The 27,073-nt window shown below is 35.1% G+C and overlaps 1 long non-coding RNA gene across 2 annotated transcripts in view; it reads right to left on the bottom strand.

The window, feature by feature from the left end:
• LOC127548106 (uncharacterized) overlaps positions 1 to 27,073 on the bottom strand; it is a 748,785-nt gene that overhangs the window by 100,503 nt on the left and 621,209 nt on the right. For both annotated transcript variants that reach the window (XR_007950318.1, XR_007950319.1), the window contains one exon: positions 19,903 to 20,007. This is a non-coding gene — a long non-coding RNA (uncharacterized LOC127548106). The remainder of the gene's footprint in view (positions 1 to 19,902; positions 20,008 to 27,073) is intronic.

Raw genomic sequence — 27,073 nt, 5'->3', positions numbered from 1 at the left:
GAAGATCATTATACACAGGAGCAACAACAAGATTATATGATGGTCCATTCTGATGAATGTGGCTCTTGTCAATGATGAATTGATTCAGACCCATTCCAATGGTTGTGTGTAAAGAAAGCCATCCAAAGAGAGGACAGTGGAAACTGAGTGTGAACCATGACATAGGATTTTCACTCTTTTTGTGAAAAAAATTTGCTTGTATTTTGTTTTCTTTCTCATTTTTTTCCCTTTTTGATCTGATTTTTCTTTTGCAGCATGATATTTGTGGAAACGTGTAGAGGAATAACACATGTTTAACATATATTGGATCACTTGCCAACTGGGAGAGAGAGTGGGGGAAAGGAAGAGGCAAAATTAGAAGACAGGGTTTTATAAGGGTAAATGTCAAACGGGTAACCCTAGAGAACTTCTAAATTTAGTTCTCTATACCATTAATTTTTCAATCTTTGATAAAGATGCACTGGCTCCAGCAGACAGGTTTTATAACCCACCAGAAGAGCAGTGTCCAGCGCGAGCAGCTCCACTATCTTTAGATAATCGCCAGGTGATGTGGAGAGATCCAGAAAGTGGTGAATATAAGGGACCAGATAGGCTAACTGCTTGGGGGAGAGGATTTGCTTGCATCTCTACATGTGGAGAAAGAATCAGATGGGTGCCGACGAGCCGCATTCGCCTTGTCCATCGCAGAGAGATGGAGCAGACCCTTGAAACAAAGGAGAAGACCCAAGAAATATCGGGTGGTTCTGTTGCTGATTGTGCTCACCATTGAAAGAGCATAGCTGACAAAGAGACTGTTAAAAAGACTTTTAAAATCTTCAGGAATCATTGGATTTCCTAACACAAGATGAAACTGTTTTAGTTCTTGAAAAACCAGCGAGAATCATTGGATTCCTTAAGATGAAAAATTGTTGATGAGACTTTTGCAGTACTTCAGGGCTTACAGGAACTATTGGATTCCTGGCCCATGAACTAATGGACAATGGATTCCTTATGGACTATTTCTAGGACTTATGGACATGTGTAAATTTTCAGGTTGATTCATGTTGTTACATTACTACTAGCCTGTGTTATATTGCTATGTGCTTATGTAAATTATGTATAATGCCTCCCATATTGATGGATTTATGTATACCATGTATATCTGTTACAAAGTTCTGGCCCATATTGATGGATTTATGTGTACCCCTTCAGAAACCCACTAATCTGATTAGATTTCCTATTTCCTTTGGTGTTTTCATCTAACAAAAGAAAGGGGGAGATGTTGGAATCCTTACTAACTGCTAACTAATTAGAGTTGATCTAATCTTACAAGAAGATTTTGGCCAGAACCTGAAACAAGGTACTAAGTAGAACTAATTAATACAAGGCTTGTGTTCACACCTTTACTCATTGGAGTCCACAAGTATGCTAGCTTCACAAAGTACACTTTCTAACTTCAAGGGAGTCCACACCTCCCTTAAAGCTCGTTGGGCCAGAGAGCACTATGGGAGAAAACCCATAATCCCATTCTCTCAGAAGAGTCAGATAAAAGGCCAGCGATGAGGGCTCTATGGCAGAATACATTTTTTCCTCTTGGCTAGCTGATCGCAGAAGAGAGTTTCGGCTGGACTAGAGAGGAGCGACTCTGGTGCAAAGAACACTTTGACGGATTTCAGTGGAGCTATGCCAGAAGCCCTCTCTCCGCGGCAAGTTGGTGGCTGGGCTCCCCAGAAGGAGACAAGAGAGACATTCCATCTCTGTGTTGGTTGGAGGCTGAAGAAAGCAGAGGCAGAGGCTGAAGGACAGAACCTTTGGATTTGGAGACATCCGAAGGGCTCTAAGCCTCTAAACCGGCTGTGCTTTGAGAAGAACAAGAACTCCAACATTTGAACTCATAACATATATGTTTTGAAAATAAAAGCTATAATTAAAAAAAGATTTCTTGGAAAAAAAAAAGATTCTGGATCTCCTTTTCCTGTTGGTTGACTTTGTTTTCATAATCTTGTTTTTCTTGGATTGTTCCTTTTTTTTTTATTCAGTCTTTTTCATTTGATTTTTAAGCTCTTCTATGAATTTTTGGGGGCAGTTGACCATTGGAATAGAATAGCCTTTTTTGCTTCAGTATCTTTCTCTGAAGACAAATCACTACTATTCCCATAGTAACTTTCTATGGTTGGATAATTTCTCCTTTCTCCTTTGCCTGCTCTTTTTGTTTTTGTAAAATGTATAGCATTTTGTTAGTATAATTATCTCCAGTCTTGGGAGATGAAAAATGGTGCCTCTGGCCTCAGAAGTTCTCCTTCAGTTCTCCCCCTCTAGACTGGAACCTGAAAATAAGTACTCCACCCATCCCACTAAGTGGGGTGCCCACAGGCAGCAACATTCCTGCCCCACTTCTATGCTCACTTCTTCTCATTCAGGGCCACATATATGGCAGCACATCTGGTCCTGGCATCCCTCATCAGCAAAGGTTCCCTCGGTCTTCCCTCACTCAGATGCCCAACTGTGCAAACAGCCTGGGAGATGAAAATTCCTGTGGCTGGAGCTAAGGCTACCCGCCAGAGCTTATGCTTGCTGTTTAAGCAGAGCTAGACTGAAAATGTATATATTCTACAGGGGCCAAATTTCTGTTCTAGTATCTTTCTTTGAATCTTCTGTGGTTGTACCTGGAGAACCACTTTTCTATCCTAATGCTTGTTTTTAGTGCTCTATGTTTGCCCTGACATGTTATTTGTCTTGTTTGTGGGGAAAATCTGGTGAGCTTGGAATTTTTTGACCTACTCTGCCATCTTCTCAGAATTCTCTCTATATGTGGTTTTCTAAGTAATTCTTTGTATTTTATTTTATACATTAAAAAAGAAGTATTTTATGAATGACTCTGGGCTTCATCAGACTGCCAAAAGGGTATATGACACACATAAGCATATATCTAATGTGACCAACTTATTGGATAGAATTCTGTGCATGATTTAGGGAAGGAAGGGAATAAGAGGCCAGGGGGAGAAGGCAATTGACACCAATAAAAACAGATGCATTTTGGTAACAATTTAAATTGAAGGAGTAATTCATCCATAGACTCTTAAGCCAACTAGATTTCATTGCCAATCATGGTTATCATTCTCCTCAAAGTCAAGGGCTAATTGTGTTATATTAAACCGTAGGCTTTTATTACTTCCTGATCATAGACCTAATTTATTTGCCTTCGGAACTCATGTTTTCTGAAGGAAAAACAAATATTCAAACTAACACAAACTATATTCTTACCTCCAACAGACATTTAATTGCTTTTATTATGCACATGGTTCAGCTACTAGGCACCTGTTCACCATTATCATGGCATCCTCTTATCCAATCTTTGCCAGCCATAAAAAGGACTAGTAGAATCTTTACCCTTAGGCAGTTATCTAGTGCTCTACTGAGATATTTCTAGCCTAGAAATGGAGTTGGTTTTTTTTTGTTGTTGTTATTGTTGTTTGTTTGTTTGTTTGTTTGTTTTCAATAAGACTTTCAATAATACTATAGCAATTTTCACTTACAATTTTCCTTCCCTTTTAATTTATATTTTTTTCTTAAGGATATATATATCAAAAGGCAGCATGGCCCAGGAATTAGAGGATTAACTTTGTATTCCTAACATAGTGAGCAAGGATAAGTGAATCAGTTTCTCAGTGCTTTTACATTATTTTATATTATAGAAAAATTGCTCATCAGCTTCAGTGAAAGAATCTTATAGCAGTTGTTCTACATTTCTTCAGTCATAGGGGTAGTACAGATATAGACTGGTAGACAGATAAAAAAAGAGAGGGATCAAGAGGAGGAATGTACAGCATTATGCTGAGTAGTAGAAAGTACAGAGTTTTATAATTTACACATATATATCACTGTTTAGAAAATGTATCTGCACATTGAAGTCTAAGGATGGCTTCTCTTACAGAAGTTCTATGAAATAGGTGGCACAGGCATTGCTACAGTAATTTTACAACAGAAAAAAATTTTGTCCAGAGAAATAAGATATCTTGTTCAAGGAAAAGCAGCACCTCTGATGGAAGGGATTGTCTAGTCCTTTTTCAGGACTGCTTATTCATCTTCAAGGTGTACCTTGTTCCCTAGTTCTCAGCTGTGACTTCATGTCCTGTGACTATACCTCAGTAAAACCATTTTTTTTCCAGAGGGGTTAAACCAGATTGGAGTAACCAATAAGGTCTCAAACCAATTGTTGAGTTAGGGGGGTATCTATCCCAAACATGTGAAGATGTCCCTCAGTGGAATGGGTAGATGAGAACAATTTTTTCCACTGGTAATGAAGGCACCTTAAGCAGGTGATATGTAGCTCATAAAACTTGATCAGACACTGAAGATAATATATTTATTATATCCAGGCCATCACCAAGTCTTCTTAACTTTGCTCTTGCCATTGAACTTGATGATACTGGAAGACAGAGTGAAGCTGACAACTTTGTGGAACTCTGTTTTGCTTAAATCCAATTCATACACAAGCCAACATGTCATCCCATGATGTCACGATTCACTTTGAAAACAAAGGATGAATAATAACAGTTAATCAATGACAAATTCAGATTTCCAGACTTCACAGCCAATGCCTTTCCCACTGTATCATGGTACCTGTTTTCTTGAAAATTATAACCAAAATTCCCTGCTAATAAACAGTGGAATAGCATAAAATACCCTGTTGAAAGGTTAGACCCAAAGCTGATTTGGAAGGAAATCTCTCATAGAATGATCTCAGCATTTGTCCTTGGCCCTTTGCTCTTCAACATTTTTAGTAGTGCCTTGGATGAAGGCACAAATGGCATGCTTATAACTTTTACAGATGGCACAATGCATGGAGAGATAGGGCACATGCTAGATTAAGAGTCAGATCCCATCCATAGCTTGTTAAGATTGAATAATGTGATTAAAAAAAAATAAGTTGAAATCTAAGGGCATAATGGGAAGAGGAATCTGTCTTGGGTGGAGTATGGCTGAACAACGCTTTAAGTGAAAATGATCTTGGAGTTTTAGTAGATTGCAAGCTCTTTATCAGTCAAAAAGTGATATTGTAGCCAAAGAAGGCAATCTGTCTTGAGAGTTATCATGTATAAAAACGAAGGTGAACTCTGGTCAGGAATATTGTATTCTGTTCCAGTCAGCCATTAAAGAAATCATTGATAAGTCAAAGAATGTTCAAAAAGAGATTAAAAAGGATAGTAATCACTTATAAGAACTATGGGGGTTGAGGCTATAGAAGAGAGTCTGACACAGACAATATCTGTTTATAAGCATTTGGAAGGCTACTGTATGGAAACTCATTAACTGCCCCATATGTAGCCCCATAGTGCAATCATACTGTTGTCAATCAACAATCACTTATAAAGCATTAAATATTGTCATACTTAGGGATAAAAGAAAGGCAAAAAAAAAAGCATGGTCCCTGTCAAAGAATTTTACATTCTAATGAGAGAATCAACAAGCAAATATCTATATCTATATCTATATCTATATCTATCTATCTATCTATCTATCTATCTATCTATCTATCTATATAAAACCGATACATACCATGTAAATAGAAAATGATCTCAGAGGGAAGGCATTGGCAATGGGGCAAAAAAAAAAAAAAAAAAAAAAGACTTCCTGTACATGGGGAAGATTATGTATGTTATGTAATTTGTTTGGGGGAGATAAGTATATTTCAGTTTGGTCTAAGTGTAACTCTAATGCTCTGGCCCCTTATTGCCTAAGAACCAGATCTAGTAAACATTTTCACCTATAACCCAAGTCACTCTAGAAAGTTGGAAGGTCTCTCATTTTTGTCCTTGGCTCAAGTCCTCATTATATTCTCTGAATTTTTAGTGTCCCAGCAACTAAGAGCCATTTAAATACTTAAGAGTTATCAGTTTTTACAAAGGAATATTTACTCCAAATGTATAGCAGTAATAAACATATAGACATATTCCTATAACACTTCATGGATATAATCCCTTCTATAACACCCCAATCTCTAGGGAGAGAATAGAGACACAAGCTGCACAACTAATGGAAAAAATATGCTTTTAACCATTAGTAGGCCAAGGCAGAATGTCCATATCTATGTCACTCTTTCTGTCTTCCCGAAGCAGGTCCTAGAGTCTATCATGTGAATTCCTCCATCTTGGGCAATCTGGGCATGGGTCAAACCCCTATTAGTTACATGAGGGAAAATATTTTTAAAGTTATCAGCATCTAAAAGTAATTGGGATGTTAAGGGTTTTCCTTTACTGGAGATCTTCTAGTTATGGCTTGATGAATGATTCTTGAGAATATTCTATTGGGAATCCTGTTCAGCTGGGGAACAGGATGACCTTTGAAATTCATTCCCACTCTGAAATTTGAGGTGCTTTTGAAAAAAAGACATTTTTTAAAAATCCATATTTAAATATGAGACAAGGATGAATAAATGTAAACAATATAGTGAAAAGAACATTGGACTTGGTATAAAAATATCTAAATTTGAATTTCTGCTTTGCTACTCAACAGTTGAATGATGTCTTAGAAGTCATGTAACTTTTTGGATTTTAGTTTTCTTTATCTATTTAGTGAAGAGATTAATCTAGCTGATTTCTAAAGTATATTTGAGGCTCAAATCTGTGGTGTATGCCTTACCTCATACTACTTTACTTCAATCAGAGATAGGAAAGGCATTATGATCTAGGAAATAGGTTAGCCTGTGAATGTTATTTTTGACATATAGAGCTTTGTAACAACGATGAGTCACTTATCTCTATGGTCAGTAAATAGAAAGTGAGATACATTTCTATCATGTTTCAACAAAGTGATGATGGGAAAGCATACATAACATATTTGTGTTTTCTGAAAGAAACACCATGGCCTGCCATTGAATAGAGTTGGCAAATCAGGAGCAATCATACTGGAACACATTAAATATTTTTTTGTTGTTGTTCCTGTTCAGTCATACATGATCCCCATGGATTACACCAGGTCCTTCTATCCTCCTTCTATCCTGAAATCTGTTCAAGCTTATGCTCTACATGGCATCAAATCAATTGATTAATTCAACAAACACCACACTCCATCAATGATTTGTCATTGTAGATGTACAAACATATACAAATGATTTTCCACTTTATTGGCTACTTTGTGATTGCCATCAAATTGATGGTAACTTTTATACAATTAAATTGGAAACCTCCAGATAACAATGAATTGATACTCTTCTCACTTTTTATTTCCTAGATACTAGAAAACTGTGCAGATCACTAACTGATAGATATCTATGCCTTTTATGTCAATAAAAGAAGCATTATTCCAAACCACATGTCAATGTAACTTATGAGTAATCATTTAATTTAAATACATAGAAGGGATATAGACTGGAACAAAAATTCGCTTTAGGGGGATTATGTGTGTATGTGTATATCTCTAAGAAACATGATACAAACACACATATGTACACTGAGGATTAAGTGACTTGTCCAGGGCCACACAAGATAGTAAGTGTCTGAGGCTAGATTTGAACTCAAGAAAATGAGTTTTCTTAAATCCAAATCTAGCACTCTAAGCACTAAAAAGTTGTATCTAGTATTTGAAAAGCTCTCACAATGGAAGAGAGATTACATTTATCTTGCTTGGGGCTAGCAAGTAGAACCAAAGGCAATGCATTAAAAGTGTTCAGGTAAAATTAGATTTGATGAGAGGCAAAATCTTCACAGCTGGAGAAATCTCAAAGTACAATGGTATAGCTCAAGTAGTATGTTCCACCTAACTAGATGCTAGATCATCACTTACCAGATATATTATAGGAAGGATATTTTTCAGATGATCACTATGGTAACTTCCATTGCCAAAATTCTATGATTCTGTAAATTCAATGAACTTATCATCTCTTTTATCCAACTATAAAATATCATAGTTTGTAAGTCACAAAAAATAAATGTTCACTGACCAAATAGTATTTATTCAGTCTCTGCATGCATCTAGTGCCCTCTACATATGAACCACATGTATGTATATACATATACATGATATGTACATATCAAACTATAGATGTTTAGTGATATGTTATAAAAACACATTTTGATCAGTCTAAGTATTTGTTTTAGGCTCAGGAAAGTCCAAATGTAAGCAGAACTTCCACTGTGGATATGTATTGTGTAGGAGTCTAACACTACTCCCACCAAATCTCAAACACTATAAAATGACCGAGTGGTCAGAAGGTCCCAGAATCAATTTTTTCATACAATGGAGCAGATTAAGGATAGAGTTCTACTCTTAACTCTGAAATTCCCACTGTTGATTTAAACCAGACCCTTAGTATTATTTTAACATAGGTTTTGGATTTAATTATCTTAAATGTCTATGAGAATGCATACAATTCCCAAACTGTTTATCTCTTTTTTATGGTAAAATCTCTTCCCCTATCCCAAGAAATCTGTTTTAATTATTTAATCAGTTTGGCTGAAACTCACAAAGCATTAAATTGTTAGTTGTTACTTAACATTCCTTATAAATTGCATTTATTAATTTCTGGATAGAGACTTGTCCATGGCTACAGTAATTTAAATTAGTACCACATGGTTACAGACTACTGCTGAATGATGATTAAATCTTTGAGGCAAATTCAGTTCTTTAAGATATTTAAATGACACTAGAGATAAGCTAACCAAATTTTGGTCCAAGAAGTTACAATTTATCAAAAATGTAATAAACCATGGCCAGAATATTCATTGTAAGCAGCACATAATGTGGTCCATGAAATGACATTTTAGCATCTCTTTTACTGTGGTCACAGTCAAGTTTGCTGACAGTGCAGACCCAGTAATGCTCCATTGATATTGAACAGTTTCTATCTATAAGGTTCTTTGCAATATTGTATATTTTTATACACTCAAGCATCTCTAACACCAAATCCATCATTATGTTATTTGACTTGGTGACATTTTTTGCCTTGTGCTCTAATTTTTCTGGTACAATCAACATAATTTCATATTCTCAGATATTTTAAAAATAAGAGGAGCTGTGGTCACAGAAGGGTACTATATCAACACAGAATTTTCAATTGATGGAAATGGATATCATCTGACATTATTCCATTATTTCATACAGAAAAAGTACTTGTGTGATCAAGAATGTCTGAGTGACTCATTTGAAGTCAGAGACAGAGCGAGAATCCATATGTTCTGATTTTTAGTATGTTGCTGTTTCCATTGTTTCTGGTGATATCATTAATCTAGTAACATCATCATGTTGAATGGCTAGAGTTATATAGTAGATAGAGTGCTAGATCTGGAGTTAGGAAGACTCAATTTTCTGAGTTCAAATCACTCCTCAAACATTTACTAGCTGTGTGATCTTGGAAAGTCATTTAATTCTGCTTACCTCCACTTCTTCATCTGTAAAATGAGCTGAAGAAGGAAATGGCAAACAATTCTACTATCTCTGCCAAGAAAATACCAGAAAGGGAGCATAAAGACCTGTACAAAAATGACAACATCACTATGGGAGAGGCTACATAGTACATAGTTGATGGAAGGCTGATATAAGAGTCAAAAAGAACTAGGTTCAAGTCTTGCCTCTGAAATTTACCACTGTAGCTATGTGGCCAGAGAGAACCACTTAATCTTCCAAGTGGTCCAATTATCTCTCTAAATCAGAGTTTCTCAATCTGAAGGTTCATGAACTTTAAAAATATTCATAAATATTTTGATAACTATTTATATATAATCACTTTGTTTTGTAATCCTATGTATCTTATTTAATTTTTAATTTATTTATTCAAATTTATTTATTTATTTTTGTTATTTATTATATTATAATAGTTATTTAAATTTTATTCTAAAAAGGGGTCCATAAGTTTTCCTGGACTTCTAAAATTCAGTGGCATGAACAAAAGTTAAGAACCTTTCCTCTATACTGATCCATTTCAAAGAGTTATTGATTTATCAAAGGATCACAGACTTAGAGGTCTAGAATTATAAGAATTCAACCCCCCAATTTTACAGATGAGGAAATTGAGACCCAGGAAGGTCAGTTAACTTGCCCGATATCACCCAGATAATAGTGTCAGAAACAGCCTATGAACCCAGCTCAGTGACTCTGGGATATCTTTCTTTGGTACCATGCTTCTTTCCTTTACATTGATAGGGATAATGTCTGGACCATAAGTTCCCTACACTGGTTTCCTATATTCATGAAACCATAGAACAAAAACAAAACAAAAAAGAAAAAGAACAACTAAATGAAGAAAAACTTCAAATCTAGAAACTTTGCTTTGAAACCTAGTGTTTCTCATTTAATTCTTTACAATTTAAACTCCAGACAGTTGTGTATATACTCAAGATAGAGAAGACAGCACAAGCACCTCCTATTGGAAAACCTAGCCAAAATGCTTGGGTAAAATAACAAAATCAATGTATAAAATAATAGATTCATCTTCCTGCAGCTAAAGATAAATATTAAATAATCCAAGCGGCTGCCTGCTGAAAATTAATTTCTGTAAGGCAAATAGTGTAGTATGTACAGTATGTGTGTTTCAATTCCTGTTTGGCAATGTGCCTATTTTAAGCATATAGTACAGACCTTTGAAGTACTTGGGCTGCTCTGATAACACACACACACTTAAACAAAAATTGCTTCCTTGCTGCTCCCTAGCAGCAGTGTCTTCTAAAAAGTCTGTTTGGGATTGTCAGGATCCAAACTAATACCAGGTATTCAGCCTAAAAACACAACATTTTTTTAATGCATTAATGATACATTGCACCCTTTCTGAATTGAATTGTTCCCAAAGACAGGAATGACATTAACTTATTAGAGTTGTCTCAAAGTGCCGAACCCACTGCAATTTGGGCTCCCCAAATTATAGTCAGGTGCATTTGCCTGCGTGGAGCAGGTTGAATCAGGATACACAGTAAGAATAATACTCTTGATAGAGCCCTTTAATGATTAATTTACACTAGAAAGAAAGGAAAAAAGGGCAAATAATACACTGTATTCTAAATCATGAAACTATTATAGTTATTCTGTCCGCCTGTTCTTAGACAATCTAGGAGATAATCTTTTGCTTTTTTTTTTTTTTTTTTTTTTTTTGGTTGTTGCTTTAAACTGCTACACATAAAAACCTAGCCACCCCATGCAGTGTCTCTACGAAACCCCATACATTCAATACACTCCACTGCAGGACAAACAGGAGAGTTTTAAATGTATAATAAAACAAAAATAAACCAAGTATAATTTTATAGTTTTTTTTTCTTTTAGTTTATAGGAATATTTTTATGGGTTTGTAAGGTCCTTCCAGAGAATTTATCACTTAAATTAGTTGCTCTGTGGAATGTAAGCTTCTTGAGGACAGAGATTTTTTTTTTTTTTAATAAATTGCCTAGCACATGGTGTTTAGTTAATGCTCAATATTTTTACTTTTTTCCTTGCTTTCTTCCTTCCTTCCTTCTTTTCTTCTTTCTTTCCTTCCTCCCTTTTTCCTTCCTTCCTTCTTTTCTTCTTTCTATCAAGTTTTCTATCTCTTTCTATCAAGTTTTATTTTCTATTTAACCTTTATTCATATGCTCAGCAATTACCATAGTGTCTTCTTCACAAATAACATGATCAGCAAATTGAATTTAACTGGGATATATAATAAGGCGAAGGGGGAGAAGGCAAAACAGAGAGGCAAAAAGTGATAAGAATGGCACTGTATAAAATGAACTTCATTGTTCATTTTTAATCCTCCCTCCATTCACTTTCACGTTTCTTTCACAATAAACCATCTCCACATACTGGGCCTTCCTCTGGAGTCAATAATATTGTTTCCCCTCTTCAACAACCTACAGAAGGCTCTTCATGTCTTCATGTACTGACCAAATTCAAACTTGCGTCAAAGCATTCTGTGTTGTTCTGAATACCTCCTGGAATGTCATCTGGTCTTCATTCTCCATTGTAAACCAATCTGAGCTGTTGGACATTTGCCCCTGAGGTGGCTGTACTTCAGTGCTGGGCAACGTGACTTGAGGGAATATATTTAACAGTTAAGGCCATATGTTCTGTCATCTGCATATCATGGAGCCAAACAGAATTTCTCAAGTTAAGAACACACTGAATGGCAACAGCTACCTTCATGAAGCCCGGGAGAAGGATAAGAATTTAGCATGTTCACATAATTAGAGAGGAGGCCTTTTCAATTATGACGATAAGTATTAGAATGTTTATGCAGCATTTTAAGGTTTTCAAAATGCTTTACATATATTACCTCATTTTCTCCTCACAACATTTCTGTAAAGAAGGCACTCTTATTATCCCTATTTTTCAAATGAAGAAACTAATTGGAAAAAGTCAAATGGGTCACAGCCAGCATGTGTCATAGCAGATTTGGACTCAGATTTTTCTGACTCCAAAACCAGTGTTCTATCCACTGAACTGTCTAGGTGCCTAAAATAATAACTTCTAGTACAATAATGTTATCAACAACAATAGTTTAAGTATACCTGTAATTTCATACTTTAAGAATCTTCCAATGAAAAGTTGCCATTATTAAAGCAGACCAGTAAATATCAGGCAACTTTGAGTTTCACAGAATTGTTTGAGAGTACTGAGTGGTTTAGTAACTTATCTAAGGTCTTATAAATAATATGTGTCAAAGGTGACTTAGGCCTGTTTTTCTGATGTCTAGGATAACTTTTTATCCATCACTCCATGCTGCTTCTCAAAATCATAATCATGATGTTGATAATGAACTTAACTGTACTAGAACCAGAGTGTTTTCACAAATAAGATTATCACCTATATTCTCCTATTGACCAATCAAAAAATTTAGGAAAGATTTTTAATAGGTGCTGTCATACTAAATACTCATAATCTCTAAACTATGCTGAGTGAAAAGCTCTTAAAACATTAGGAATCTGTAAAGGAAAACCATGTGAGAACAGAAAGAAGTATATCTCCTCTCTGTCATTTTATCTGCTTATGGAGTTGTCCCAAAGATGTTTTCAATAAGTCTACAGAAGATAAGCTTGCATCCCAATACTTCAATTACAATCAATTATTTTAGCCACTTGTATGAGAGCTCACCAAACATTAAATGACAAACAACAACAGTAGAAAAACTATTTGTCTCTTGATTATTTCTATCTGATCCTAATGAACATAAAGATGAAGAGGGTGAAGCAATAATAACAACAGATAATTTTTTAATGTTTTTTCTTATAGATTTTTATTTACAAGATATATGCATGGGTAATTTTTCAGCATTGACAATTGCAAAATCTTTTGTTCCAACTTTTCCCCTCCTTCCCCCCACCCCTTCCCCCAGATGGCAGGTTGACTAATACATGATAAATATGTTAAAGTATAAATTAAATACAGCATATGTATACATGTCCAAACAGTTATTTTGCTGTACAAAAAGAATCGAACTTTGAAAGAGTATACAATTCGCCTGTGAAGGAAATCAAAAATGCAGGCGAACAAAAATAGAGGAATTGGGAATTCTATGTAATAGTTCATAGTCATCTCCTAGAGTTCTTTTCCTGGGTGTAGCTGGTTCAATTCATTACTGCTCTATTGGAACTGTTTTGGTTCATCTCATTGCTGAAGATGGCTACGTCCATCAGAATTGATCATCATATAGTACTGAACAACTGATAATTTTATATAACACTTTCAAGTTTGTAGAAGGTTTTACTTTCATTTGAGCCTCAAAACAACTTTTTGAAGTTGGTGTTATGGGTATCATTAAATTCTTTTTATAGGTTAAGGTCTAAGAGGTTACATGATTTGGATATGTCTATTTTCAAATAAGAGTCTAAAAGTGAAATTTGAATCCAGATTTTCCAGATGTCCAATAATGTCCTAATGGCCCTTCTTGACTAAGACTAATATTAAAATCCAGAGAGGAAACAAAAGAATTGGAAAGTGGATAAGTATCTTGCTTCTTAGGATGATTTAGTCTATACATTAATTAAGGGAAATTAGTGTCACTCTCTATCAGTCAGCCTTATACATGAGCAGAGTAGATGGCATGGAAGGTATGACTTAAATAATAGGGATACTATGAGAAAAAAGTGAAATCAATTTAGCATCAGGAAGCTAGGGTTAATGTCAGCTATAACCTAGCTTTTTAACATCAGGCAGGCTTTTTAACTATGAGTCTCAGTTTCTTCACTTGAAAAGTGAGAATAAGCAAATATGTGTCCTATCTCAGAGAGAGTTGGTGTAAGAAAATAATTTCATTTTCAAGAAGTGTCATATAATCGTAAGTGATTATTCTTCTCAATATTACAATTTCAATGACATTCAGAAGATTTCCTCCCTACCTCTGTATCTGTATCCCTTCCACTGATGTTTGACATTCATTTTTGCAGAAATTCAGTCTTTCATTCTATAATTAGAAAAAAAATATTTAAAATACCCATAATCCTGGAAGAGGACTTAAATTCCCATTCAATTTGTTGTTGTTATGGAGCCATTTTTCAGTCATGTCTGACTCTTTGTAACTCCATTTCAGGTTTTCTTGGCAAAGATATTGGAGTAGTTTACCATTTCCTTCTCCAGTTCACTTTACAGATGAGGAAACAGGCAAATAGAGTTAAGTTATTTACCCAGAGTCACACAGCTAGTAAATATGGATGTGTTCCTGATTCCAGTGCCTGAATTCTATATACTGTACCACCTAACTGCCTTCCTTATCTCAAATCCTTTCTGGAAGGCAGATTTCTATGAGATGGGAATCAGGTCTTTGAGAAAATATGAAGAATATTGGGCACCTGAAATATTGATATTTGGGAACAATCTTCAGGACTTGTAAGGAACAAATGAAAGTATAGAGAAAGGAAAAACTGGGAGCAACAAAGATAAATTTTCCCATTTCACATGTTTTCTAAAGGCAATCTCTGCTACTTTTGATTTCATTTTATTTGATTACACACACACACACACACACACACACACACACACACACTTCCAAGAACACTTATGAAACAGAGAATTATTTAGAATTTGGAGTCTAGAGTCATAGGATCATAGGACTTAAAGATGGAAAAGATCTTAGAGATAATATAATCCAAGTGGTTCATTTTACAGATAAGAAAGCTGAGGCTGAGAAGTTAAGTGACTCACTTATTTCAGGTCCTCTGGCTCCAAAGCCAGGACCCTTTTTTCCATCTTACCATATGGTCCAAGCCAGCAGCATGACCCAAGTTCAAATCTGACCTTATATACTTATTAACTATGTGATTCTGAGCAAGGCACTTAGTTTCTGTTTGCCTCAGTTTCCTCACTGTACAATGGGAATAATAGCAGCACATCTATTTGGCAGAGATACTGTGAGGATCTAAAAGAGATGATATCTGGAAAGTGCTTAGTATATAAATGCTTAGTGCCTCCCTCCTTCCTCTGCCTGAGTGCCTTCACTATTCTTTGTGACTCTATAACACATGGGAGTTCTTTCCCTACCATCTATTCTTTGCCATTAAATAGTAGCAAATAAATATGATAATATAATATATAAAGGAAAAATATAAAACATATTAGAAAATGAATACAATTTCACTGGAGCTACTAGAGTAAAGATTTTGCCAGTTGGGATAATGAGTAAATAAACTGTTTCCAAAAGAGTCAAGAAAGATTTGTGGAAATGCTCTCTGGACCTGAAACCAGCTTCACTTTTCCCCCCTCTAAGACACAATTCCTTCAAAGTAAAGAGAAAAACGTCTCTGTAGAGAATTATGTCCCTCTCATGCTCTGTGAGCAATCTGTCTCTGGACTCACCTGGCATTATACAGTTAGTACAAAGGGCTCCTTTGTGGCTAGGCCTGTACACTTGGATTACTCTTAAAGATACTCTGAGACAGGTTACATGTCAGGAGTGAAAAACTCATTCCAATATGAATAACATCACCAAGGTTAATGGGCTTTATTTTTCAGTAGTATTTGGGGGGAATTCAAGAGCCCAGCTGTATGCTGGCAGGTAAGCTTGCCAATCACAATATATGCTTGGTGCAAGAAGTAGTGAATTTTTTTGACCTCATTCTCCATTGAGGAAGTCTATCCCTTCATGTTGTTTTTGGCTCAGTTGACGTCATCCAGATGTTTAGTCTACACAATGCCAAACATCTGGATCTTTAGCATCACAAAGGAAGTATCTGAGGATTAACTGGATTTTTCACTTTTCACTGGAATCTTTTGCCTATTTTTGGACACAGGTTTCATTTCCCTTCCTACATTTGCTTCTGTGTGAAGACCACAGAATTGTTCTCCCATTCCACCTGTGACAATTCTGACAATCCCTTCCTCCCCAGGGGGGAAAAAAAAAGTCAAGATTTGATGTAGGAAAAGTATAAAGGAAAAGCAATCTGCAGTAATCATGTGTTCAGTCAGAACTCTGGTCATTGCAGGGTCGGGTTGCACACCTCCTCATTCGGCTGTGCTATGTGTTTTTACTATTTCAAATTTAATACTTTTTTCTAATATATTACACGTTACCTCCCATGTATTTAAACTGTACTTAAAAGCATGCTAAGAACTGGTAATTCTTTAATGGTTGTTCACTTACAAGCGATTGTGGGTCATTACACAATCATTTAAAGGGCATTAATGAGAAGCATTTAATGGTTTTAGTAGAATATCATTGTAAGGGACAGGGGAAAAGTTACTGGCTGTAAATTTTTATGACCATTTCTTACAAAACGTATTACTTTAAAGATTTATGTATGTAACAATGAGTACAATAAAAGCCATGCTAAAAATAATTTGAAATCAAAGTAATGCATAGAGATAAGTCCCTGCTTTGCTGCTGTTGTGTACCCTACTGCTGAGGAAGGCTTTCTCTTGGTCTCTTTCATTCTATGCCTGCCATACACACCCTCTTCATTATTGTCTCTCAGAATCCTTTTCTCCCTTAGATGTCACCTTCTCTGTGAAACCTTCCTCAGTATCCCCCAGTTGTCAATATTAATGCCTTTCTCCAACTTTAAATTACCTTTCATCATGCTTATCTATGTATACACTTTATTTTCTACATACCACTTCTCCACAGTAATGAAAGTTCCTCCAGATCAGGAAGTATATCTTATTTCATCTTTGTATCAATAACACTTAGCTACTTGCCAACACATAGTAAGCATTTAATCAATTTAATTTGTTGAATTTGAAAACTATTGCAGAGTAACCAAAGGTAAAAATGTGATAGAATTAAGCCTCTGAACAATGCATTTAGCAACCCAGCACTTAGTACAATGTTTGGAATACAGTAGGTGTTTAATAAATGTTTATTGTCATGTATTACATCAGGAGTCAGTATGAGAACTGAGCCTGTAGTTTAGAAATGTGTACTCTCAGTGTCCGGTGCCGAAATCAGTAGTTTGACATGTTTTTCCATACTAAGCTTTGTCCTCGATTAAATATACTCTTGATAAGTAAGGTACTGTCCACCAGGAATACAAAGATGAAAATCACAAGGTCAGGGTCATCTTATCCGTCTTCTCATTTAACAGATGAGGAAACTGAGGGCTAGAAAAATAAAGTACCTTATTCTAAGTCATACAAGTAGAAAATGACAGAGTGGAAACATAAACTCAGACCACCTGACTAATAATCTGACTCTTTCCATTGTGCCACTTTATATGCCCTTGACCTCAAACAAGAAAGGGCAAAACATATGACCAAATAAGGGTCATACAAGATAAGACATGATAGGAGACAAGGCTCAGTCCCTACAAAATGACATGGTAAATTATAGAAGGGAGGGATCATTTTCACTTTATACATCAAGGAAAACTTCATGGAGGAGGTAGTATCTGATATGGATCTTGAAGAAGTATAGTTATTAGAACTGGAGAAGTCCATTCTAGGACTGAAAGATCTATATAGAGGGGACAGGATACTTTTGGGGTGTCATTTTATGAAAACTGTGCTTCTTAGAGTTTTCTCTTTCTTTCTCAAATTATGTGTTTATTGTATAATGTATGTCTATATAATTAATACATTGTTATTATAAATATATACATATATATGGAGATATATCTATATATATATATATATAGATATATCTCCATATATCTATGTAATACATAGTTACTTCTGAACAGGTTGTATCTTTCCATTAGAGTATAAGTTTCTTGAGGCAAAATGCTTTTCATTTTGTCTTTATAATTCCATTGCCTGGCACAGCATAGTGCACATAAGCACAGGGTAGGTATTGGATTACAATGATTTATATTAAAAGTGGTAATTCAGTTTTTCTAGAAGGAATTGTGCTTGAAGAAGAGAGTGAAATAGACCTAAATAAATAGGCATATGCCAACAAATCATCACCACAGCAACAAAAAAACAGAAAATGAAAATGCAATCTTTTCCAGACTGATAGCCTACAATATAAAATTGAGCACTAGAAAGAAAATGCATATGGTTCTAGAAATCTAGACAGGCAAATCTTTCTGAGATAAGATTAAAAAGCCCTCCTCTTACTTAGAAAAGGCCCAAGACGCCATACTTCTAGAAGAGAAAATAGGCTCTGGAGTAACCTTATTAAAGTGCTTTAATAACACAACAGTCATCATATTATGCCTGGTTTTGTCCAGTTGTGATTCTCTCAGAATACATAATGAACAAGACAATGCCCCCTTTCCAGTATTCTTGCATAAGTAGGAGAATATTTCTAATTAAAAGGGCAGAGTTAGCACAGCCCGTGAATTGAACTGAACCATATCTCTAGAAAAGCTGAGATTTTTACTGTTTGCATTAAGTAATGCTTATATTTCTCTCTGAATCTGGCCCAGTACCCATTACTAATAAGATGAAGATTTAAGATAACTTGGTCAAAATATGGTGAATTACAACTTTTAATTAAAATGTAGAAAATAGTTGCTTTAAAATAAGCATGATAATACTTTCATGATCATTAATTTTTTATGGTGAGAACAACAAAAACAACCTGAATATTTTAAAGTTTGACATTATAAAACCAGGCAAAGGGGATTTTTTAGAAAGTTATAGATACAACAAAGACAAGGGCTTGTGTAGTCATCTACAGCTCTATTCCCATTAGACAATCCAGCAGACTGCTCTATATGCAACTGGATTCACAGTCATATCTTCCCATTATGATAGTCGAATTAGTCTAGCCATGATAGGGATGGGGACAATGAGAAGTTAAAATGAGCTCACACCATATTCTTTATGCAATAAACACTAGACAAATGTTTGCTCATGGTGGGAAGGGTCCTTCAAATTAATGTCCTTGACATAAGAGACTGTGTCAATTATCCTTCATATATCCATCAGTATATAGATTGTTACCTTAGATCAAAACTATAAATTTCTTGGGAGCAGAGACTATTTCCTTCTCTGTCTCCAAATCCTTAACACCTAGCACAGAGCTTTGCATGTACTAGTTTCAGGAATGTGCAACTGGCAAACTGCTATGTCCATAGTAGTTAACTATTTGTTATATAAATTAAAAAATTAGTCAGATTGACCCTTATTTGGGAATGTTAAAAAAAAATCCTAAAGGACACAAGTAGAAATAAGTGATGCTCTAATTTAGCTTTTTTTCCCCACTTTATCTTTATGGAGCTAGTTTGAATATTTTCCTAAACTGATTCTGCTCTTTGGCTGATTTTTAACTATCTGGTTTGGTTACATGAATTAAGCAAAATATGTTATAAATAAAGCCAAGATCATACAATCATTCTCCATATGAATCAATTAAATTTGAGGAGAGAATAACTATTTTATGGTTATAATATAGCCTTTAGCTCAATGCCAAGGTGCTCTCAAATGACTGCTATTGGAACCATAATATTGGAAAGAGAGCTTCAGTGGCTTGGTAGAAACTATAAAAGCAATGGAAATTGAATATCTTACTGGTGACTCAGAAATGCCATCTTTCTTACACAAAGCCATGTTTCTGTATTCCCTATCTTTAAATTATATACTTCTTACCTGATATTCAATTGCACATTCCAAATCTCCCCTTAATCAATGAATGAGATTCTGTCTTTCTGGGACTGTTCAGTTGTTTTCTTTCTTTAAGAGCAGCTCCATATTCTGTGGAAATAAACAGACAAAGAACAATATAGCATGTTGGAAAAGCCTGTGAGCTGTCCCTTTGGGCAGACATTATTCCTTCTTCATAGATTTGGGATTTTAGCTAGTAAGAGAAATAGCAGCAGGGGGTCCCAACATCATTCTCAAAGTCCTAACCATGCATCCTTGTGTATCATAATGATTTCAAAACAAACCAAGAAATGTTTATGGATTATACCCAAAGGGCTATAAAATTGTGCATGCCTTTTGACCTACATATATCCCAAAGAGATCAAATAAAAGGGAAAAGGATCTATAAGTATAAAATGATATTTATATTATTTTTGTGGTGACAATGAATTGAAAATTGAGAGGACGTTCATCAATTGGGTAATGTTTGAACAAATTGTGATATATAATTGTGATGAAATACTATATTACTATAAGAAATAATGAACAGGTTTAAGAAAAACCTGGGAAGATGTATATGAAGCCATGCAATGTGCAGTGAGTAGAACCCAGAGAACACCATACACAGTAATATTGTAAGAAATATTATAAAGATGATAAATTGTGACTTAGCTACTCTGATCAAGACAATGATCTAAAAATTACAAAAGACTCCAGACAGAAAATTGCTTCATGCAAAAGACTATGAAGTCTCAATAAAGATCAAAGCATATTATTTTCACTTTTTTGAGGTTTTCTCCTTTTGTTCTTTCTTCTTTCAGAACATGCCTGATGTGGAAATATGTTTAACATGATCGCACACACATAACATATCAAATTGCTGACCACTTTGGGGATGAAGAGAAAGCTGAAGAAGGGAGGGAGAAAAATTTGAAACTCAAAATATTATGAAAATGGATGATAAAATCTTTACATGTAATTAGAAAAAATGCTAATTTACAAAAAAAGAGAAGACAATGATCTAAGACAATTCTAAAAGTCTTATGAAAAATGTTAATCATCTTCAGATAAACTGAATTTTGAATGCTTTTTAAAAATATTTCTTTTTCTTTGTTGTTTACTTTTGCAACATGGCTAATATGAAAATATGTTTTGCATGATCTGAAATGTAAAATTGGAATCAATTTTCTTGAAATATCAAGAATGGGAAGGGGCAAAAGAACTGGAAGCAAAATTTGAAAATAAAAATGTTTAAATCATTATCAGAAGATGTTATTTGTAATTGGAAAATAACAAAATAAATGAAAATAAATTTTAAAAGGAAATGTTTATTGAGCATTTACTATGTACAACATACACAATATTTTGAAGGAGATAGAAGCATATATAATCCTTAACATTGCATGCCTTATAACTCCAATTTCCTGCTCAAAAAGAAATATTTTCTCATACTGAACTTAATAAAAAGAAAAAAAAACAAAGAGGAAATATAAGATAAACATCACCTTGGCAAAAAATTGAATAAAGAAAAGGAAAGTATCATAAGAGAAAGGGAGGAAAGAAGTAATTTCAGTTCACTATCATAATTTCATGAATTAAAATGAAGGAATATGAAAGAAAAGCTGAAAGAACAGAAAAGAGAATACCTTGGCAGTTTGTAGTATCAAAATACAAATATCCTAGTGTATTCTGACACTCTACATCTTACTGTCAGAAAAGAACGCAATGGATTTGTGAATTATACTAAGAGTCTATAGAAGTCTTTATAAGATACTTGGTTTTACATGTCATTGGGAGAAAGGTAAGTTAAAAACAGACATTCCAATTTAGCAAATATTTTCTTCTGTCTTTGTCTAGAGTCATAAAGATACAACCTGTTCTTCCTGCTTATTGGAGCACTGTTTTTTGTTGGGTTTTTTTTTTCCCCATGCGGTATGAAATAAGATGGGCTACCAAAACATCCCACCAAAGCTGTGACTAGTCTACCCATATGCCATGTACCTTTTTACCTTCTGAATATATATTTTTTAAATTCTCATTTTAGTGGGTAGGTTGTTTTCCCAAAGAGCAGTCATATGGAGTTAAATTTAATCATCCTGTGCAGGACAAACTTTAAAAGACACATCTAACAGACAACCAAAAAATATGAAATTTTAGAGAGCATCCACAAGAAGAGAAAATTATTGCTCGTTCTTTAGCATGTAACTTCAGAGACCACTACTAACTACTCTGCTAGAAGACTCAAGATCAACTTTTACAATAATGATTACTGATTACTGTGTGAAAAAAATCAGAGTCCCATCCCCTACCCCATTAATGTTTTCATGGTTATTAGTCCTTCCTTCTTCCAAATCTCCCTTGCTTTGAAGTAGATAACCAGGAGATAACCAGGCAAGTATCAACTATTTAGAAAACAGTGAATTGTTCACAGTTTCTTAGAGGCATTGACTCTGCTCATCAATGAACAAGCACATTTTAGGCTTCGTTATGTGCAAGGCACTATGCTGGGCTGAATATACAAAGACTAAAATGAAACTGCTCTCAAAGAGGTGTTATTTTTTTCAGGGAAGACAAAATGCACAAAAATTATTACATATAAAATTCTACATAAATCAGTAGAATATATTTTCGCAAGGGGAAGCCCTCCACCATCAATATGAAAGCTGAAAAGACCAGGAAAATATCCATGTATAAGGTATCTCTTGAAAAGTTTTGCAGGATATAAAGATTTCTAACATTTTGAACATGAAATAAGAACACATTTCAGGTATAGTGAACAAATTTGTGTAAATCATAAAGATGGGAGATATAATGTAAGGAACAAGAGGAAGACCTGTTTGAATCAGATCACAAAGCATGGGAAAGGGAGGAATATTTAATTGGTTTAGAAACATAGGTTAGAGATTCAGCTGTCCTAGGTAAAGGGGGAAGGACTGGCTGTCTTCTTAAGCTCCTGCCCTTCTTATTCCTATGCATCTTTCCTATTCCTTATGAGCAGAAAGGAAAAACAGAGTTGATAGGTTCTAAACTCAATTTCAAAAATCATTTGCCTAATTTGGTTTTCAACATGTAAGATAAGCAGATTGTTAAATAATATTGATAATAGATCATATAATCTTAAATCTTTTTTGAAATTCATAGTCATAACTAATTTGAGGCAATCTACATCTCACTATTGAGTGGCAATATGTGGAGGTACATCTATTTCCCACAGTAGTCCACTAACCTTTTGCAGAAGTTTTCTACTGGTCTAAAATCCTGATGAACCACAAGGGTACTCTATTATCCTATCTGTAAGGTTACCCAGGATACCTCTCCAATCTGACTCCAGCCATTAGTAGTCAGATGCAATTATAACTGGCCATGATAGAATTTTCATTTACTCCCACTTAAATGTTTGATGAATTTTCCTGGGGCATGGAAGTTTAGACTTTCTTTGTCCCAATCTGGTCTGATTCATCACTGTTGGAGAATTTAATGCATCTTTGGTCCTAAGATCTCACCATATCGGTACCAGACTTAATGCAGACATCTAATGAGTATTAGTCCTATTAGTTCAAGTGATCCACTAGCAACAGCTTTCCTAGCAAACAGATTACAGAAATTTGCCATCATGTCCAGCTAGCTGTTAACTATTATTTGCTCTATGACCTTGAGCATATTCTACCATCATAGCTTTAATATTTGGAGTCTTAAAGGCCTTGAGGTGTTTAAAATACTATATTAAAATGCATGTAAAGTTTGTCAGCCAACTTAGTTGATGGGCTCACACCTTATGGGTATAAACTTGGGAGAGAAGAAGGGAGATGCTGACATCTAGCTGACAGGAATGGGATTCAGAATGCATAGAATGCCTTTTGGGGACATAATGAGAAATAAGGGCACCAAGAGGAAAGAGAAGATTGTTGATCCTGGAAATGAGGGAGCATCCAAGATTAACTTTATCTATATTCAATAAGGGCTACCCATTGATAATAAACAGGAGTACTATTTGGTCAGGTAGGATCATTGTGGATAGCTGCAAAGTGCCCCCTGCTGTCTTGGCCATAGATAGTGACTAACACCCCTGTTTTTCCCCCAAAAAAACCTAACTAGTAACAGCTGTTACTAAGATACCAACCAGTTTTCTTAGGGATTTTGCCCAGAAAAAAAAAAAAAGGAAAGGAAATAAACTGAGATAGCCCAATGGAAGAAGAATAAAAGAAATGTAAAATGAACAGAGAGAAAGCTAGTTTCCTTTTGTCACACAGTTAGGGTGAGTTTCATAGGATGCCATGGAGAGGCCCAGGCTCAACACTGTCTATTAAATAAAAAACTATCTTGAGTTCGTTGTCAATGTGGAAGAAATTTTTAGGCACACATGCCCAACCATATGTGCGTGGCCAAGATTTAAAATAGAAAAGTGAGAGACTGTTGGATGACTGAGGATTTTTCCTTTGCCAGGAAGTCCTCCTTAAGGATTTCATAGCTTGCAAGAGAGAACTACTTGCCAGACAAGCCAGGGAAAAGACACAGAAGGTAGGGACCTGCTTTCCTAATGAGGAAATGTCAAGCTGCTCAGCAAAGCACAGGAAAGAAAAAAGGCAGAAATGATTAAGGTGGTGCCGATTTATTTCTTTAATAATAGGGTTAGCAGTACATGCCTTAAAAACCTCTATAATGCTAGTGTCAATCAATAAGGATGATGCACCCATGTCATAGAGCAATAACTATGACACAATGAAAAATATTTAGTATATATCACAAAATAACATGAAGTCATTCCACATACAAACTAATGGTATTGAAGTCACTCCACATAAAAGGAAAGAGTATATTAAAGAACCTTACAAATGGCTTTTAACTGTATTTTCAAGTATTCATGTAAGATATATGAATGTGGTTGGTAGCTATGTAATATACAGGTAGTATGGATAGATGTCCTACCTGTCTCTATGGGAAATTGTGATTTCTACCTGTATGAGGGGACTGTGGCTGGTGCTAACTCCTTTATTGTCCCAATTCAAAGAGGGATATCAGGATAGAATTGCATCTATTAACATACATTAAATATCAGTAGTCTAGGGATTTGATAGGTAGTCAGAATAAAAATTGCTTTCTTTGAAAGCTCTTAAGGGAGGATGACAGTAAACTTATTCTCTGTGGCTTGACCCTTTCTCATTAAAAAAAATAGTTATACAAACACTGGTTTAAAAAAAAAAATTGGTTATACAAAATGGCAAACATCTTTATGAAAGCAGGACATAAACCAAAATCAGAAGACTTAGACATATTTGGATAGATTAAAGAATACGCAAAAATAATTAAGTTTTTCAAGTAGGAGAGAAAAAGGATCTCAACTCAACCATGGAGAGGAGGGGAAATGGTCTCAACAGGAAGAGTCCTCACTTAGCAGCTTCTAGAATTGCAAGTACAGAGAATCTAATAAATTATTAGAGATCAGCTACTCTACCCATATATAGCTCCAAGGAGATATCCAGTCTAACATTTCATCACTCTATCATTTTCTTCCCATATCCCTTCTGCCAGTAATAGTGTCTCTGGAAATCCAAAGAAGTTCCTCTTTATTCATGTAGGTACATAGAATCTTATATTCAACAGTTTTTCATACAACTATAAATCATAACATTATTGATATAGAAAACACTCAGGAAACACACCCCAAGCCTGTGAAGCAGTAGTTACATTGAAAACAGAAGGTACAGTGGCAAACTGAATCAGCCTTGGTTCTGAACTCAGCATCTTAGTTCAAAGCCTGACTTTCCACTTATTTGACTATGAACAAGATTTACCATCTCTCTCAATGTCAGTTTCCTCATCTGTAAAATAAGTATAGGTATTTGACTTATGAGATTGTAGTAAGAATCAAGCAAGATAATGAATATGAAATACGTTGTAATCATATAATAGTATAGAAATGTTAGTGCATTGTGAGTTCATGAAACTAATATAGAAAGAAGGTTCATTATTTTATAGAGTGGTGAAACACCATCAGAACTTGCATCTTGGAAAACACCCCCTTGAGATATTTTCCCTCTCTTGTATCAGGGAACTCTGGTCATTAGAAACTTGCGATTCTAGTCCCAGATATAGAACTAATTAGTTACATGACCTAGGGCCCCTAACCTATCTGGTCTCAGTATCTTCATCTGTTGAATGAGTTGGTTGGTTTATGTTGAATGGTTTATAAGGCCTCATCTAGCTCTATAATTCCATGGTTCTCACAGCACTGGCCTATTGCCAGTAGGAGGGTGCCAGAGATTGTGGAAACCCCAGCAGATATTGTTTAAACTCCTCTTAATTACCAGGCCTCACACATTCCAGGCCCCCAATAAATATTCAGCAACCATCAGGGGGAAATGCCAGAGCAATATTTACTGCACTGTGAGTTGCTATGAAATACTAATGTCAATGGTAATAGCGATAGTACTTGAGTTACTATATGTACTCCCATAATTACTGTATGTAATTTCTAAATATCCAATGGCGTGTACATTGGAGCAATGATGATAATAATAAAGTTGATAATAACTTGAATTTATATAAGATTATTTTACATAAGGTTTCAAAGTGCTCCCTAAACATTAGCCAATTTATTTTCTGAACACCAGCAAAGCAGGGAGTCGCTAAGGGAAGGTGGCAGGAGATGTGATTCCCATTTTAGTCAAGGGGGCAACCCAGGCCTGCTCCAGGTAAATGATTTCCCTCGGGGTTGACGCAAAGCCAGGAACAGACCCTGAAACATTGACCAAGCCTGCAGATATGTTCTCTGCTTCTCTGAATACAAGCGTAACCCAGCTCTCTAATTTATAGCACAGACTTTATGGCACTTTATAGTGTCAATATCCTTTACAATTTTATAAAATATGATTTGGAAGGAGGAGGACATTTATGCTCATTCAGTGAGAGCTCTCCTTTCTGCCTACTCTTTTGGGAAAAGAGTTTGTTTCACCTGAGAAGTAACTGTGAATATAAGGAATGTGGTGCAACAAAACAGAATGCTTTGTTTTTAATTTGAAGAACAGTCTTGATTTGGTTCTGACATTCCACATTTTAAATAGGTTCTCTTTGTATATAAACTCACAAGATTCATTTAAATGAGGAGGAGTTGAGAAGCCAGTTACAGAGCAATTATATATATATATATATATATATATATATATATATATATATATAT

This window comes from Antechinus flavipes, chromosome 2 (genome assembly GCF_016432865.1).
Source record: "Antechinus flavipes isolate AdamAnt ecotype Samford, QLD, Australia chromosome 2, AdamAnt_v2, whole genome shotgun sequence".
NCBI lineage: Eukaryota > Metazoa > Chordata > Mammalia > Dasyuromorphia > Dasyuridae > Antechinus > Antechinus flavipes.
This window is presented reverse-complemented; position numbering and strand designations above follow the sequence as displayed.